Raw genomic sequence first — 15,844 nt, forward strand, 5'->3', positions numbered from 1 at the left:
TAAAGGAATTATTAAAATAGTTATTAATGGTTACTTTAATATGTACTTAGGCTATAATAATGCAATTTTATTTATTTATTTTTTTTAATTTTATTTATTCGTTTTCCTACACGGGGCCTTAACCACCGGAACAGCAAGTGGGGTTCACAGTACATTATATGTTCATTACAAAATTAATGGAATAGGAACTTTAACATTAAGTTTCCGAATACAAATAATAAATATAAATACATATACTGCACGTATAAAAATTAAATTTTAGAGATTCGTAAAACCAAAACCACCGTACTAAGACAAATGGCCCTACATCATTAGTTAATAATAATGGCATAAATCCGCTTGAACTGCAACTGTATAATGTGCATTATGTATCCATTAGATCTTAAACTTATTTAGGTTTTTATGCCCAGTATATCTTGCAAACAGTTATACTGAAAATATATGATGTCCACAAACCTCCTTTACAAAACTAAAACTTTATTGCGTGTATAGGGAACATGACACAAACCTGTAACCACCCAGTTTGATAGAGGATACCGTCAAGCATAATTTTATTCACCAACAGAAATGTGTGAGCTGCAGTAGATGGCAGCATAATCGCAAAACTGCAATTCAAATGACTGAATTTACCAACCCCTAAAAGACTCGGTGCTTATTTTGCTTCGACGAGCTGCAATTTGCCACCACTGTTACGTGTAAATTTCGATCACATTTTAAAAGAAGCCACGAAGCATGCCTGTAGTTTAGCAATGGTAAGGCAAATTTATGAAGGATGTGTGTTTATGCAATCATCCCGGCTGCGGCAGCGGCTGAACAAAAGTTAGTAAGGGCGCAGTGCAGCTGATTAGAGGAAGTTTTGTTACACGAAGCCCAGTGAATTCCATATGGTGCTTCATTCCGAATGAACTTGACATCGTCAAGGTCAACAGTGAGTCTGAGGATGAAACCATACAAGTTACAGCTCGTACAGAAGCTGTCGATCGACTATAAAAACAAGAGGGTGGAATTTTGTTCAAAAATGGGAAGAATTGGATTATAGATGGGATATCTGCCGAGTAACAAAAGGTATCCACATCGAATGTCTCTAATTAAAACTTGAAGATATCCCCTATCACTTGGACGCTGTGTCGGGTTTGTATCATGTGCGCTATTCGCACAATAACGTTTTAATTTTGTAAAGGAGGTTTGTGGAGTATACCAAGAGTGCGTACAATGATTAATTGATTTGAATAACGTTAGCCATATATATTATATTTTTATGTATAGAGACGACATATATAGTAGTAGGGAATAACAGTGGGAAAAAGTAAAATACTTGAAAGGGACATTAGTTATGGTTCAATAGTCTGGCTAAACTATGGAGTGCACCGTGGATCAGTAAAAAAAAGTGTATGCTATGATTAAATATAGCACGGATATATACATAAATCGTGTTATTGCATAACCTCAATCTAAATTACGTTTACGAATGGTTGACCCTTAAGATTGGAGGGGAAACAACAATACAGTGAGTCCACGATTTCTGTAGTGATCAAAATATCACTACATAATTAATACATGTGGTAATATACAGTAGAAACAGGATAAGAAGTTTTCCAAGGGAGTGGAGGTTTAGAACTTCTTACGAGGGGAAACTTCTTAGAATGAAAAATGATCCAAGGGCATGAAATATTAGCTACACAAATAAAAATGAAAAGATACACAAGTTAAATATCCTTTTTAAGTAATATTTCAGCATTTATAAAGTTTTACTCTGCCTATGGGAAACATATTTAAACTGACAGTTTATAATTGCTTAATTTAACATTTTGCTCATTACCAAGTTGAAAGAATGAGCTCCTTTGGAATTTCAACATACCCTAAAAGTTCACGATTACAATAAGACAGAGAAACAATCCATAAGTAATTCAGAACTGTTCAGAACCATCAGAACAGTGTAGACGCTTAACGTGGTCGACAATATCCAGTTATGGATATCGATGAAAACAATGAAAACAATTGCAAAATATTTATAGCGCTGAAAGCCTGTGATTACAGAAAATTCACTTATCGAACAAGTTAGTGCCTAGCATCATTTTAGTTCGTAGAAAATCACCGAAGTAGGTGAAATGGCATCGTTTTTGTTATGTCTCTTATTGTGAATGCCTTCACAACGAGTTGCTCTGATTTTGAACTACCTTCGACAATGTCACAACGGATTCTCGAATAGGCAACACTTCACCAACGGATTCTCGGCGGATGCCACCACCCAGAGGTGGTGGAATCTAGGAAAACTCTTTTCAAAATGTTTTCTACTTAACAAAGTACCTGTAGCATGGAAAAATGCAGAAGCTATTCTACTGCACAAAAAAGGTGACAAGGCAGACTTAAGAAAACTACCGACCAATAAGCCTATTTCCAGTTGTCTATAAGTTTTTCACAAAGCTACTTTCAAGAAGCAAAGGCGCAGCTCACTCAAGGCTGCGATAAAGATTCTCCGAAATTTCATTTCTGTATGTGTTATTTTCGGTTACCTTGAAAGGGTCAATTTCAAGTTTATTAAAATATTTTAAGGTGTTTGCTGGAAGCATATCGTTCAGTTGGGAACGGTTGTAGAGTTTCATTCTTAAGGGGAAACTGAGAATTCTGCCTGCTTCTGTGACGGGATCTGGGACCTGTAACAATTTCATATGTTGGGAACATCAACTCTTCTGGTCAGTAATTTCGATAGAGTGACGATATTTTTTCCTAGGACGAGGAACTTCCAAGGTGTCATGTCAAGGTTGACATATCATCCGGTGATATGGTGAGCGGCATCCCTCGTATGCGGTTTAGCTATCTTAAAATCCAATATTCAGTGCCCAATATCTTTTCTTTTTGGCATGCCGGTGCAGTGGACCAGATCTCTGAACCAATAAGAGGGATGGATGTGAGACATCTTGTTATATATTGACATATTAGATATACGTTGTGGTAACTTGTTAGTTCTTGCCAGATGAAAACAAAATACCGCATATGTTTTGTTTTCAGTTTGGCGGAAATGCCCCTGAATTTGAGGATTCTCATCCCAGGTAAGGCCAGGGATGGGAATTGTGGGATGAGACTTTTTTTTAATCAAGTTTGAACGCCTTCTTCTGTGCGCAGTGGTATCGTCACTGTCCTTCCCACGCTCAAGGGTGGAAAAAACCATTTTCTCGATTAAATTTTCATTTAGCTTATCTTGTCTGCTTTCCATAATATACATGTTCTCCAATTGTTGTGACACTTCCCGTGTGTGCACGTCTTTAAGAAGAGAAATCGGTATTCTCAAGGAACTCTGCATACATATAGGAACACAATCAGTCCAGTACTAGCCGAATGGTCAAGCGAGACAAGATATATAGAATTACACGCGTTTCCGTGATAGTGGTTCAAACCATGACTAATTTTTTTAAAATTTTTGTTAGTTGTTGGAACATCTGTGGCCATATTGCACTTCCTACTTTTGTATTTTCTACTCTCATCCAAGCCCGAGGTGGGATTCGAACCCGCAACCTTTAGGTTGCCAGGCAGGCACTTTACCCACCCGACTAGCCCGGTCGGCACCATGACTACTAAATACGGTGATGTTATTGTATTTTTTCTAGATAATGAACTCCTCTGACCTCATGTGTTATTGTCCCGGAGTATAAACATTAAAAAAATAAATAAATAAAGATTAAATGATAATATAATAGACAGGAGTAAAAGACAGGTTCCTGAAAGAATGGAATGGGGATTTTCACGCTGTGAAAAGTTATTTATCTCGATCCTTTGCGAATTGCATGTCATTTGTCCATAGCACTTTCGGGTACATCAATAAGAATGGAACTTCATCGTAACTAGGCTCCAAAACTTAGACATCTTAGATTCGAAAAGAGTACAACGCTTCGGCACGCTAGATAAAACTTTGAGATAACTTGAAATGTTTTTTTTTTTCGGATGCAGTGGGCTGGCCATTCGTGGTTACGCAGAAGTTTCATTGTTATATTTGCTTGTAAGGATTACTTTTAACGTTCGCATATTTCCTTGAAAGAATGATGTCGAACGTTTTTCAGAAAAAAAATAAGTCAATTCTAAGCAATCAAGACCATTTTAAACACACAGTACTATATTACATGCTCCTCTGAAGAACTGGCTGGTATATGAACCTGTTACTGATTGATTGGTCTCGGAGAGGACGCCAGAGTTTTATTTATGTGTATATTATGACCTGCGCATCCTCCAAATGAATCTCTAAACAAATGAAGCACTACATAACTGGTACTGATAACTTAGATCAGTGTTTCTCAACCGGTGATATGCGTATCCTTAGGTCTTCGTCAGCAGAACTGAAATTTTGGGAAAACTGAAGTTTGTTCATAGTTTTTAGTGCTTTACTGTTTTGCTTTTTGAGCACTCAAGATTCATGGGAGGTGGGAGAAACTAACAAAATTCTTTACACCGGTGACAAGTTTTCAAGGTTTAAACTTCATATTAAAATGCTATTCAACACGCAGAAATTTCAAGGAGAAACGAAGAAAAACTTTTTGAGCTTTTGACTAATAGTGTACTGAAAATTCAAGTACTGGACAGCTTGATATGCGATGTTTCCACGTCCTCGCAGAACACGAAGGGGGAATATAAACAAGTGAGTAATATGGCACGCACAGAACTCTTTTCTCATCGATTTATTGATTTATGTGAAGCAAGTTTTTCTTCTGTGACGGAATTGAAAATAAAATTAATAAAAAGAGAGTTAATTAATAAATCAGTTTATTTATGGATTAGGCTTATTTTTGAAATAATTAATAAATCAATAAATAAGCTGAAAATTGAGACCAAATCACTAAATAAGCTGAAATTACCTTTTAATTTTAATATTTAATTGTACCTTGCACTTTGTATAATATATGCATATGTGTAATATGTGAATGAATAAAAATTGACAACTTTGCGTTCATAAAAAGGCCGCCGTAGCCGAGTGGTTATGCAGGATGGTGCATAAGTACACGTGCCTTGAGTGAACGGGGTTCAAGGCCGTGATTGCTAAATACGGTGCAGTTTCTTGTATTTTCTTTACCTTGCAAAACTCCTCTTACCGTGGTGTTATAGAAGTAGAAACAGAAAGTTTATTTTTTTATTCATATATAATTTCTTCTTTTTTTTTTTTTTTTTTTGTTTATACGGTTTCCGTTATCGGCAGTACACTTACGAACAACATGTTTGAGCAATACGTTTACCGCTCAATTTATAGTTTATTGCGCAGAGTAATAAGACGCAACAGTGTACACTTTGAAGAGAAAGAACAGAATTTGCCTAAAGGCAAATTCTGTTCTTTCTGAACTTTTAGGCAAATTCTGAACAGAATTCTGAACAGAGTTCTTTTTTAGGCAAATTCTGAACAGAATTTGCCTAAAAAATATATATATATATATATTTTTTTTTTTGATAAGGGGATACTGTGGAAAAAGAGAGGAGGTGAGAGAGAGAGAGAGAGAGAGAGAGATTACCGAACTCGTAATAAGGATCAACAGCAAAGTGCTACACAATAATAAAACTTAACCACGCTTCTGAAATTGAGCAGAAGAATTCTGAATTCCCCTTATACTTTATTTACCTGAGCTGCGAAGCACACACACGCTTTTCTGAGAAGAGCACCACAGAATATTCGAGGAACTGACCACAGATCAGTCTTTTCATTTTTTGGACTTCCGGCCATACGCAAGCTGCCCGCTTGCGCTTGCAGTAGCTACGAAAATATAGTTATGGAATTCGTCGGGTTTTCGTTTTTTAGATTTACTTTTCGAGGTCTTGAAAAGTAAACTTTCGAGATTGTCAATTTCTTATAGCACAAGCACTTCCATATTGGAGCTTTGCTTTCCTTTCGAATTTCCTCGCTGCTTATTGCGATACTAAATAAGTAACAAAGGACTGGCTCGGATACATAAACCAAGCTTCCCGTGTATGCATATTGCATCGGTAAGAGCGAGGTGTTGGTTTCATTTAAGGAAGTGCAGTATACGTTTACCGCTCAATTTACAGTTTATTGCGCAGTGTAATAGGATGCAACAATTTACATTTTGAAGAGAAATAACTAAATAAAAAGTATACAGTGGTTCTTGATGCAGATTTTACTGTAATACGCCGCTACGCCAGATGAGAAAGGTGACTGTAAAAATAGGGTCGACACCTATACATATTGATATAATTTGAGGCAGCAAGTAGAAGTCCACTTCTACATTTCCGCCTAAAAGTTTGGAATCACCGCGTATGGCAACAGTTTTCGTTAATTTTAGGTTTAATAAAGTTTAATATATAAAAAAAAAAACACACTACAAAAGTATTTTAAGATTTTTTTTATTAAATAATTTACAGCAAATATATTGAAATGATTAATATTAACTACTATACTGATTTTTCATCAAAATATCCCCCACGATATTTTATCACTGCCTTACATTACGTGGAATTCTGCCGATTAATTTTATAATAGTGTCGTGACTAACGTTATTCCAAGCGATATGCAAGATTTCCCATAAATATTTTGAAGATGGTGAGACTTCAAGGGCTTGACGGTCTAGTATCTAGACTCTAGATGATCCCAGAAAAGCTCTATTGGATTTAGGCCAGGCGATTGGGAATGGCAGGAATTTCAGGTACAGTAAGTCAAGGTGCGTTTAGAAATCAACGTTACGGTCTTATCTTGTGCTTCTGTTGTTACGCGCGGTCTTCCTGATCGTGGTTTGTCTTTTAAACTTCCAATCTCCTTGAATTGTCGATTGGTAGTTTGTTCTCTAAATGAAACTCCGTTTTTTTTTTTTTTTTTGTCAGTACTTCTTATGGAATAACTTTCTTTATACAGAACTTCTTTTTTCAACAACCAGTTTCTTATTTCTTCCCATATTTATCACGAAACACAAAACTTACACCAAACACTTCCTGAATGACGGTGTTATATATGTAATCTCGTATTCCTCAATTTATATTATTGGAAAACATTCTAGAATCATCTACAATCTTCTATAATATTGAAACAATACTACCGCTTTCTAGAATATTCTACAACGTTCTACCATATTCAGGAATCTTCTACAATGTCTACCACATGTCTACTACACCTTTCTGAGATATTCTGGAACGTTCTAGAAATTTCTTAAATATTATTTATTATTTTTTTTATTTTTAAACGTAACAGAAAATATTTTAATAAAAATGGGCAAAAAATTTGGTCTTATTAATAAAAACTTTGAAAAATGATTCCAAACTTTTTAGGCGGGCGCGCACATGGAATATATAATAACCCATTTCAGGTGATCCCATTTAAGATATCATTCTGCCCGAGAAGCTCAAATTGGTTCCAAAAAGTATTTTAAAAAAAAAGTCCACTCTTTTAAGATATTTCCGCTTTAGAATGTCAAATTTTTTGCTCCTGTCTTTACTGTAAATAATTATCTAATCTTCTGAAGCTAGAGTAAAAAGCTAACATTGCTAACTTTGGCGAATAAATCATAATTTATAAAAAATACTTCAAAATTTTATTTTATTATTATTATTATTATTTTTTTTTTTTTTGTTGAGAATGGCCTTTTGTTAAGAATTTTCTCATTATGCAAGGAAGAAAATATATAACCTACTCGGCTCTACCCTTTCTAGAAGAAAATTTTTCCACCCATTGTTATCCTTCCTAGCACTGATTTTAAATATTTATTTTAAGTATTTTTATTCTATTTAAGTATTTATTCCCAGTTTATATCATTATCTCAGTTTATTTTTTGACTTGGTTGCGAGAGAGAATATCTTTATTGCGTGTATAAATATACACGCAAATGTATAAATATACTAATATAAATATTGTAATTTATCCTTTACAAATTTAAGACCAGGGATTTTAAAGGGACAAATTTACATTATTTCAAGATTAGATTAACCTGAAATTAATTTTAACAATTCTGTAATGAGTAAGTAATACGTATTATTATTGTTATTTTTTTTTATTTTTTATTTTTTTCTTCTTTATACTCCTGGAAATACATACGGTCAGATGAGTTTACAAAATAGAATGCGAAAACAGCTCCGTATTTGGCAGTTAAGCGAACTAAAACCTAAACACATGTATTGCTGTATCCTCGCATTGGACCACTCGGCTAAGCGAGTGAACAATAAGATAAATAGTAAATAACACTAAAATTATAATATATACATCTAGAGTTATTTATACGTGGGCTGATAGAAGAAATCTTTATTTAATTCGCCGACTGGTGCAAGATCTTATCTTAATTGTCATCATCTGAACCTTCTGTGGATTTCTCGTTCTCGAAATACTCTTCCTTGAACTTTACACACTTTCGCCACCGTCGTACCCACGCATTAAATGCTTCATGCAAACCATTTTTTTGAAAGACTGCAAAGAGCTTCCGTTGTGGCTCTGCGGGCATCGTTGTGTTGGAAGCGAAACGCATACCTTTCAGAGCTTTCTTCAGACGTGGACACAGGAAGAAATCACACAGGGTTAAGTCCGGTAATTAAGGAGGATGTGGCACAACCTCGGCACCTATGGCAGTGATCACTGCCTCCATAATAATATTAGCCGTATGGGACCTGGCATTGTCTTGATGGAGAAACCACTTCATAATGGAAAGTTCGATCACACCGGAATATGGCCATCCTACCATCCTACCATACGCTTCATTCATCTCTTTATCTGTTTCCGATTCATTTAAGCCCCGTCTGGCACAACGAATCACATATCGCTGTTCAATCTGTATGTCTGACCTGAAACTTGCTTCAAAACGATCGTCAGTGACACGCGGCTAAAAAAAAAAAAAAACTCTCGTCACGCAACGCCTAGCTCGACAAGTACTGGCATGCGCACATAGTCTGCTCAGTAGCGATCAGAGAGAGCGCCTCCAGCGGCAGTTAGGGAAAGTTCGCGCCGTAAACATAAAATCTTGCTCTGCTCCAGTGCGAGAATTAAATGATCACCCTTCATATAATGCGGTGCACTGGTGTGCAAAACTTAAGGACCAACACTATTTCTAAAGGTTACAATCACAAAATCTTTACTTAAGGTACTCTTTACTGATGAGAGTAGATTCAGTCTCAGCAGCGATTCTGGATGTCAGCTAATCTGGTGAGAGGTTGGCACACGATATCACCCCGCAAACATCGCTGAAAGGGATCGATATGGCGATCGAGGTGTTCTCGTCTGGGAAGGCGTTATTTTGGATAGACGTACCAGCTCCAGATACTGGAAGGCGGTACTGTAACCGGTGCACGCTACTGTACTGAGGTAATCCTTCCCCATGTGCGTCTGTTCCGAGGTGCCATTGGCACCGAGTTCGTGTTTATGGATGATAACGCCACACCCCATCGCACTGCATCTGTTGATATGCTTTTGGAAAGTGAGGACATTGTTCGTATGGATACGCCTGCCCGTTATGTTGATCTAAATCCCATCGAACACATATGAAACGCTCTGGGGAGACCACTAGCGGCACGTCCAAACCCACCAGAAAACGTTCACCAGCTGAAGATGGCGCTGACAGAAGAATGTTACCGCAAGAACTTAACAACAATATTGTTCTAAATACGGACACGCAGTGCATAGCCTGCATCGACATTAGGGATGGCCATATCTCCTACTGAGGACCACTTCTTCACTTTGTTCAGTCTTTGGCAGTGATGCATCTGCATCATGGCAGTCAGTGCTATGTTGCCATTTTTGAATAAAGTCCCTCTGTACCGTTTTGTTTCCGTTGTTGTGTCGGTGTTGTTTCCTTCATTATTTCTTTACCTCAAGAGGTTCCTTTGGTATGCTTTTCCCATATCCAGGCCACTTCGATGAGAAGCTACAAGTGAAAACCTGACTGGTCCTTAAAATTTGCACACCATTGTGTGTAGAGTATTAAGAAGATAAATAATGATATATATCAAAACAAAGTATTAATTAAAAAAAATAATGTACAATATACGGTACATGGATAGCCTATGTGAAAAAAATAGATGATAATTGCCGGATTTATATTGTTCCTGTTTTAATTAAATTTAACAGTGCTTGACAAATATTTTTAAAAGGCCCAAATCAGAAATGGGAGTCTAGTTATTACATGCAGAGGGACGAATATGGTAAAGATAATAGGCGTTATTACGCATATATGCTAACGCTCCTAAAATGAACTTCTAATTCCAGTCATCCTTTCAGCTTTACATAATCATTCTTAATTAGGCATCAGCATCTGTTAGGTCGAGCGCGATGATCCAATTTTCTCAGAAGATTTTGAGGTGACAACGAAAAGGCGAGGTTTTGGTGTAACCTCCCTGAATTTTGTGAACAGATATTAGGCAGACTCAGTCCATTTATTGGCACTGATGGAACAGAATGGATTGCAAACAGTTGAGGAATTCAGAATGAAGGGAGGCCTTACGTCAGGTAAATGTTGAGGCAGTATGCTCTTTCTTTAGACTGTAATTCACAAATTTTATGAGATCAAAATATAATTACTTGCACACTTCGAAGCATTTGCTGTAGAACAAACTGGTCAGCAACAGAGAAAAAGAACTGGAGTGTCTCTGAGAGCATCGTGGTCATGTGTATTAACAATTATCGACTTAAATCATTTATTGATATTTTTATTATTTCTTTATCTTAACAAACAAATTAATATGTGATTTTTTCCTCAAAAGAAGGAATGGAAAAATTATAATTTAGAAATTCGAATGATATTAATACGGTATAACATTTTAATTACAAGAAACTAAGATGTCTTTGTTTTAGGGAACGTGCATCTTATTATTATTATTATCAGTTTATTAACTCAAGTTCACCCCCTATACAGCTGGTGGGCTAGGAGGGTGTACAGATATTTTGAAATATACGTTATAAACTTTCATACAAATTTTCAGATCTTTACAATATATATTTATTTTATTGTAATAATCATTAAATAGGTATATACATTTACTTAATTGTATTCAATTTGAAATAAAATAGATCTTAATAATTGAAGAGTTAAATACACAGGTTAACTTATATATCTTTTCTTCAGCAACTAACATAACAGATATATTTATTTTTCATTATATTATTGTATTTAATTGTTCATATCATAACAAATTTCTGATAAAAAAAAACTGGTCAATTTTCACAGCAATCCTGGTTTAATCCAGATTTGGTCTATAATTTGGGTTCTGTATGTTTTATTGACTTTAAACTTTACCGGATCAATGGAGAAGGTGTTCAATGGTGTTATATGGGAACATTCCTTTTAGGGAGTCCAAGTTAGATGGCTTCTATTTCTTGCCCTTGTTAGTGCGATGATATCTTCTATCGATGGGGCATCAACCTGGCGAGTTAGCAGCTTGGTGCGTATTGATAGATTTTATTTTTTTGAGAATAGTGGGCTTCCAGGAGGTCATGCCTAGGTTGACTAGGAGAATGGATTTCGAGATGATGAACGGGTTCCCTCCCAGACGGAGAATCCAATATTCCATTGGCAGAAAAAATTTGTTACATCGAGATGTAATTTCAGAGGACCAGATTTCTGAGGCATATAGTGGTATAGGTGTGAGACACCTATTAATGTATTTTCCGATCAGTGGTTCCTATGATCAGGAGTTCTCCCTGACAGTATAATCGTTTCGATACGTATCGCTCATTGGGATAGGTCGTGACAGCCTGCGAGCTCCTGGCGGATAGCCCAGAAAGCAGCATAGGTCTTCTTCTTTGCCTTCAGGAAGTGTTCCTTGAAATTTAAGTCTTCATCCCACTTTAGTCCCAGGTCAGTATGAGATGAAACTTTGGGAATTGTCTTACCATTAACTGTAACTCGAATGTCATTCTTGACCTCTCTTCGTGATTGCCATGTGGGCTGACTTGGCATTGTTTAGTTGGAGTCCAGCTCGCTGTAAAAAGTCAAATAACTGTTGAATTTGCTTGGAGGTTTCGTTATTAATTTCTTGTATCTGTTTGGGGTCTTTTGAAATGATAAAGAATTTGATCATCAGCGAAGAAGCTAAAATTTGGATTTTTTGCGAGGTTCAAGGGTTGCAAAGAGCGTTGTCGACAAAACCCAACCTGGAGGTACACCCCTCATTGCATATGTTGTTTTATGGTGAGTTCATTTGGCGATAATTAAGTATTTGCAAAGCCCCTGTATCTAATTTTCAGCGTCCACTCGGCCAATTCGAATGGTTAAAAGTTAAACTGAAAAATTAATTTTCTACAAGTGGATAATTTTCTACATGGACTGTGACCACGCACTTACGGAAAACGAACAAGTTCCCTTTATTTAATCGAAGAAAGAAAAAAAAATAATAATAAGACTTTGTAAATCTCCAACAAACAATTAGCTTATCCCAAAAACGATTTGCAGACCAGCCGTTTATGAATCATTTAGATATAGTGCTATTATGAGGGGTGGGGGAGGTTGTGTTTGCACTGAGAAGCATATTCACATGATAAAAGAAAATACAACAAAAACTTGTAAAGTCGAAATCGTAGAAAGAATATTTTAGCTCCCCTTCTCCTTCCCCCCCCTAAAAAAATAGAAAGAGAGCTTATGAGATTATCGGCACAGATGGTACTAGGTTGTCGCGAGAACGTGACCCGGTTTGACATTGCAGCATGAAATGTGTATTTGTAGCGTTTCGATATATATTATATTACCAAAATAGCCTCTTTCAGTTTACATGAATTAAATTATTATAATTATTAAGTATTTTTATTATGAGTATTAAGTATTACTGTTACTTCACTAGGGAAATACCTCTCCCTGTTACAAACCGCTTTCCTTACTGTGCATGTCTTGTGATGCATTTTATTTTAATAACCTCCTGCTGCTTCAAAAGCGTTGACTTCGATTTGATGGAAATAAAATAATAAATATATATTTAAAACAAATTTTGAAAAAAAAATTCAAGATATAAAGGAAGAATGATATTATGTAACGTAATTCGTATGGCAATAAACTTAACCGGATATAAACCAAATTTTCAATTTACATGAGGCGAATGTAGGGTAACCTGAAGAGAACGTTTTTTTTGTTTGTTTGACCTTGAATCAAGATGACTCCCACTCAAATAAATAAATTATTTAGGAATCTTGACTTTGCAATCTGATGCAAACCAAATTTACAGTTTATATGATGGTTAGGGGATTCGAACTGATATCTTCTAATATTGAAATATGCTCTATTTATTAATGACAGTGTTGAAAGAAATGAAATATGCTCCTATGATCAGGAGTTCTCCCTGACAGTATAGTGGTTTCGATACGTATCACTCATTGGGATAGGTTCGAGTCTCGTCCTAGGCTGGAGGAATTTGTAAAGGCTTCTTCAATCGGGAAGTAGTAGTTAGTCGATTCCAGGCTCTAGTTGCCCTGAAATGGGCCTATCCCTACTCAGGAAAATCCTACTTTTGATATCAGTAGTAGAGGGATTTCAGCCTGCTCATCCTTCGGATTCGCCCATAAACATACATTTGTGAATTGTTTAAATTGTTCTTTTTAACATTTAATGTTGTTATTGAAAGATTATTAAATATTACTGTGTATCAGTAGAGAAGCCTGAACATAATTGTTTATGTTCAATCTCATTGATACTGATATAGTGAAAGTATCGCGTTTGCTGATGATCTCATCCTTGCAGTTAGCACTACAACAGACCTAGAACGCCTGTTAGACCGTGCCTATAGTTTCTTCGGAAATGACAATTGCCATCCAGCAGGGAGAAGAGGATAAAGATTAAGTGCGGCAGCTTTTTAGTTGGTGACCAGAGATTACCATCAGGCGAGGTAAACAAAAAAATCGGTTTACCTTGGTATTGAGTTTACTCCTTCTGGTAAGGTGCTCCCTAGTGCCTCCCTGTATGACCTGCTTGTGAGGCTTAGAAAAGCACCACTCAAGCCCCAGCAGAGGCTGTTTATCTTCAGGACTTACCTTTTGCTTAGATCTTACCATCGTTTAGAATAACAGCTACCAGGCTTAACAGCCTGGATACCCAGGTGAGGTTTGCTGTCAGCAGTTGTTGCGCCTTCCGAAGGATGTGGTGACTCCGTATTTTTATGCGGATATAACTGATGGGGGATTTGGTATTCCGTCGTTAAAATGGATTATCCCTCCGATGAAAAAGAAGCGCCTTGAAGGGCTGCGGGACTCATCTTCATCTTTTGTAGGATCTCTTGCGGAAATTCCACCTATCCATCAGGAATTCGTGGAGTTAAACTATTGATAAATGAGAGTTATGCTTGAACTAGGGCATCCGTGAAGGAGCGATAGGGTCGTCTCTTACACGCGTCCTTTGACGGCTGTGGCCTTAAAGAATCATGCAAAGTCCGCCCCCAGCATTGGTGTGTGGGGGACGGTACCAAACTATTATCCGACCATGCATTCATTGACCTGATTAAAATTAAGATCAGTGCTCTACCTACTTTCTCCAGAACATCTAGAGGACGAAGTACGGATAGAAGTTGCAGGGCTGGGTATTTGGCTATTGAGTCTCTCGTCCACATCGCACAACGATGCCAGAGAACACAGGGTGCGAGTAAATATTTACTCCATAGTAAACATTATTGAAAATAGATTTAGTCATAAAGGATGGGAGGTGCACGAGGAACCTCGGTATCGGACTGAGAGAAACTTAGAAAACCTGGCCACCTCTGTGTAAGGGATGACTCTCCATTCCTTCTGGATGTACAAATGGTGGGGTAGAAACTTGGAGACAAGACCAGTCATAGGCTAAAGGATCGATATTATAACGAGAACAATAACCTTAAAAACTTAATCCAACAGGAGTATGGTAGTCAGCCTGTGGTATCTTCTGCGACAGTGTCTTACAAGGGAGTCTGGTGCAGAATATCTGCTAGCCTCTTAATATCTATGGGGCTAACTGTACCAGACTTGAAAATAACAGTAATCGGAGCTTTGCAAGGCGCGTTTAGCTGCTGGGGAGTTTATCAGCATGACTTCTGTTAATTTAGAATGATGACCCTTCATGTGGAACAATTGTTGTTGGGTATTGACTTGGCTACCATAAGCCATTATGTAATACTATGGGGATATAGAAAATAAATAAATACATATTGAAAGTCTTCTGTCAAGAGGAGAAGTTATGTTGTTGTTGTTATTTGGTTTTTAGGAGCATTAGCAACTAAGGCCATATTGTTCCGGGAATATGCGGTGGTCATTCCCTGACCTTTCTGCATCCTCCGTATTTGGTGGTGACTGGCTCGAACCCCGGTCTACTCAAGAAGCGTGTGCTACGCACTGCTTCTCCTTCCCACCTGGCTACGGAGGCGCCAAGAGGAGAAGATTTCCTGTGATTTTTCAGCTTGAACAACATGCCACTAGGCTGGTGAACACACGTTTGTGAGGAAATAATACATTAAAAGATTAACCAAAGTAGCACATGACCGGTGCACAATGGTCAAATGAGTAAACTGTGCAGTAGTCTAGTGAGCCAAACCTCCCATTTTTGGGAATTTTGAACTGACCTAGAAATCAGAAATTCCACCTACTGGACAACATACAGGAGTATATGGCATTTGCCAATTTTGCTCAAGAGCTCTTTGCAAGAAGAAGAAACAATCCTAATATCCATCCTAGGAACATAAATGCCGAAGAGCAATCACCGAATAGTGAATAATATACACCAAACTGCTGATATCGAGACCTACCAATTGTGACAAGCACTTGAATGCAGTGCCTATCTTTGGAGTATTTGAGCCCTAGGCAAAATATTTTCCGAGGGCTCCTACACTCTATTTTACTTTATTAATAAACAAATTAAAACTATAATCTAAAATTAGAATTAGTCAACATAAAAGTGTAAATCAAATAAATTTGCATATATCTGAAAGGAAATATATG

This window comes from Mastigoproctus giganteus, chromosome 10 (genome assembly GCF_048544385.1).
Source record: "Mastigoproctus giganteus isolate SK-2022 chromosome 10, ASM4854438v1, whole genome shotgun sequence".
Classification (NCBI taxonomy): Eukaryota; Metazoa; Arthropoda; class Arachnida; order Uropygi; family Thelyphonidae; genus Mastigoproctus; species Mastigoproctus giganteus.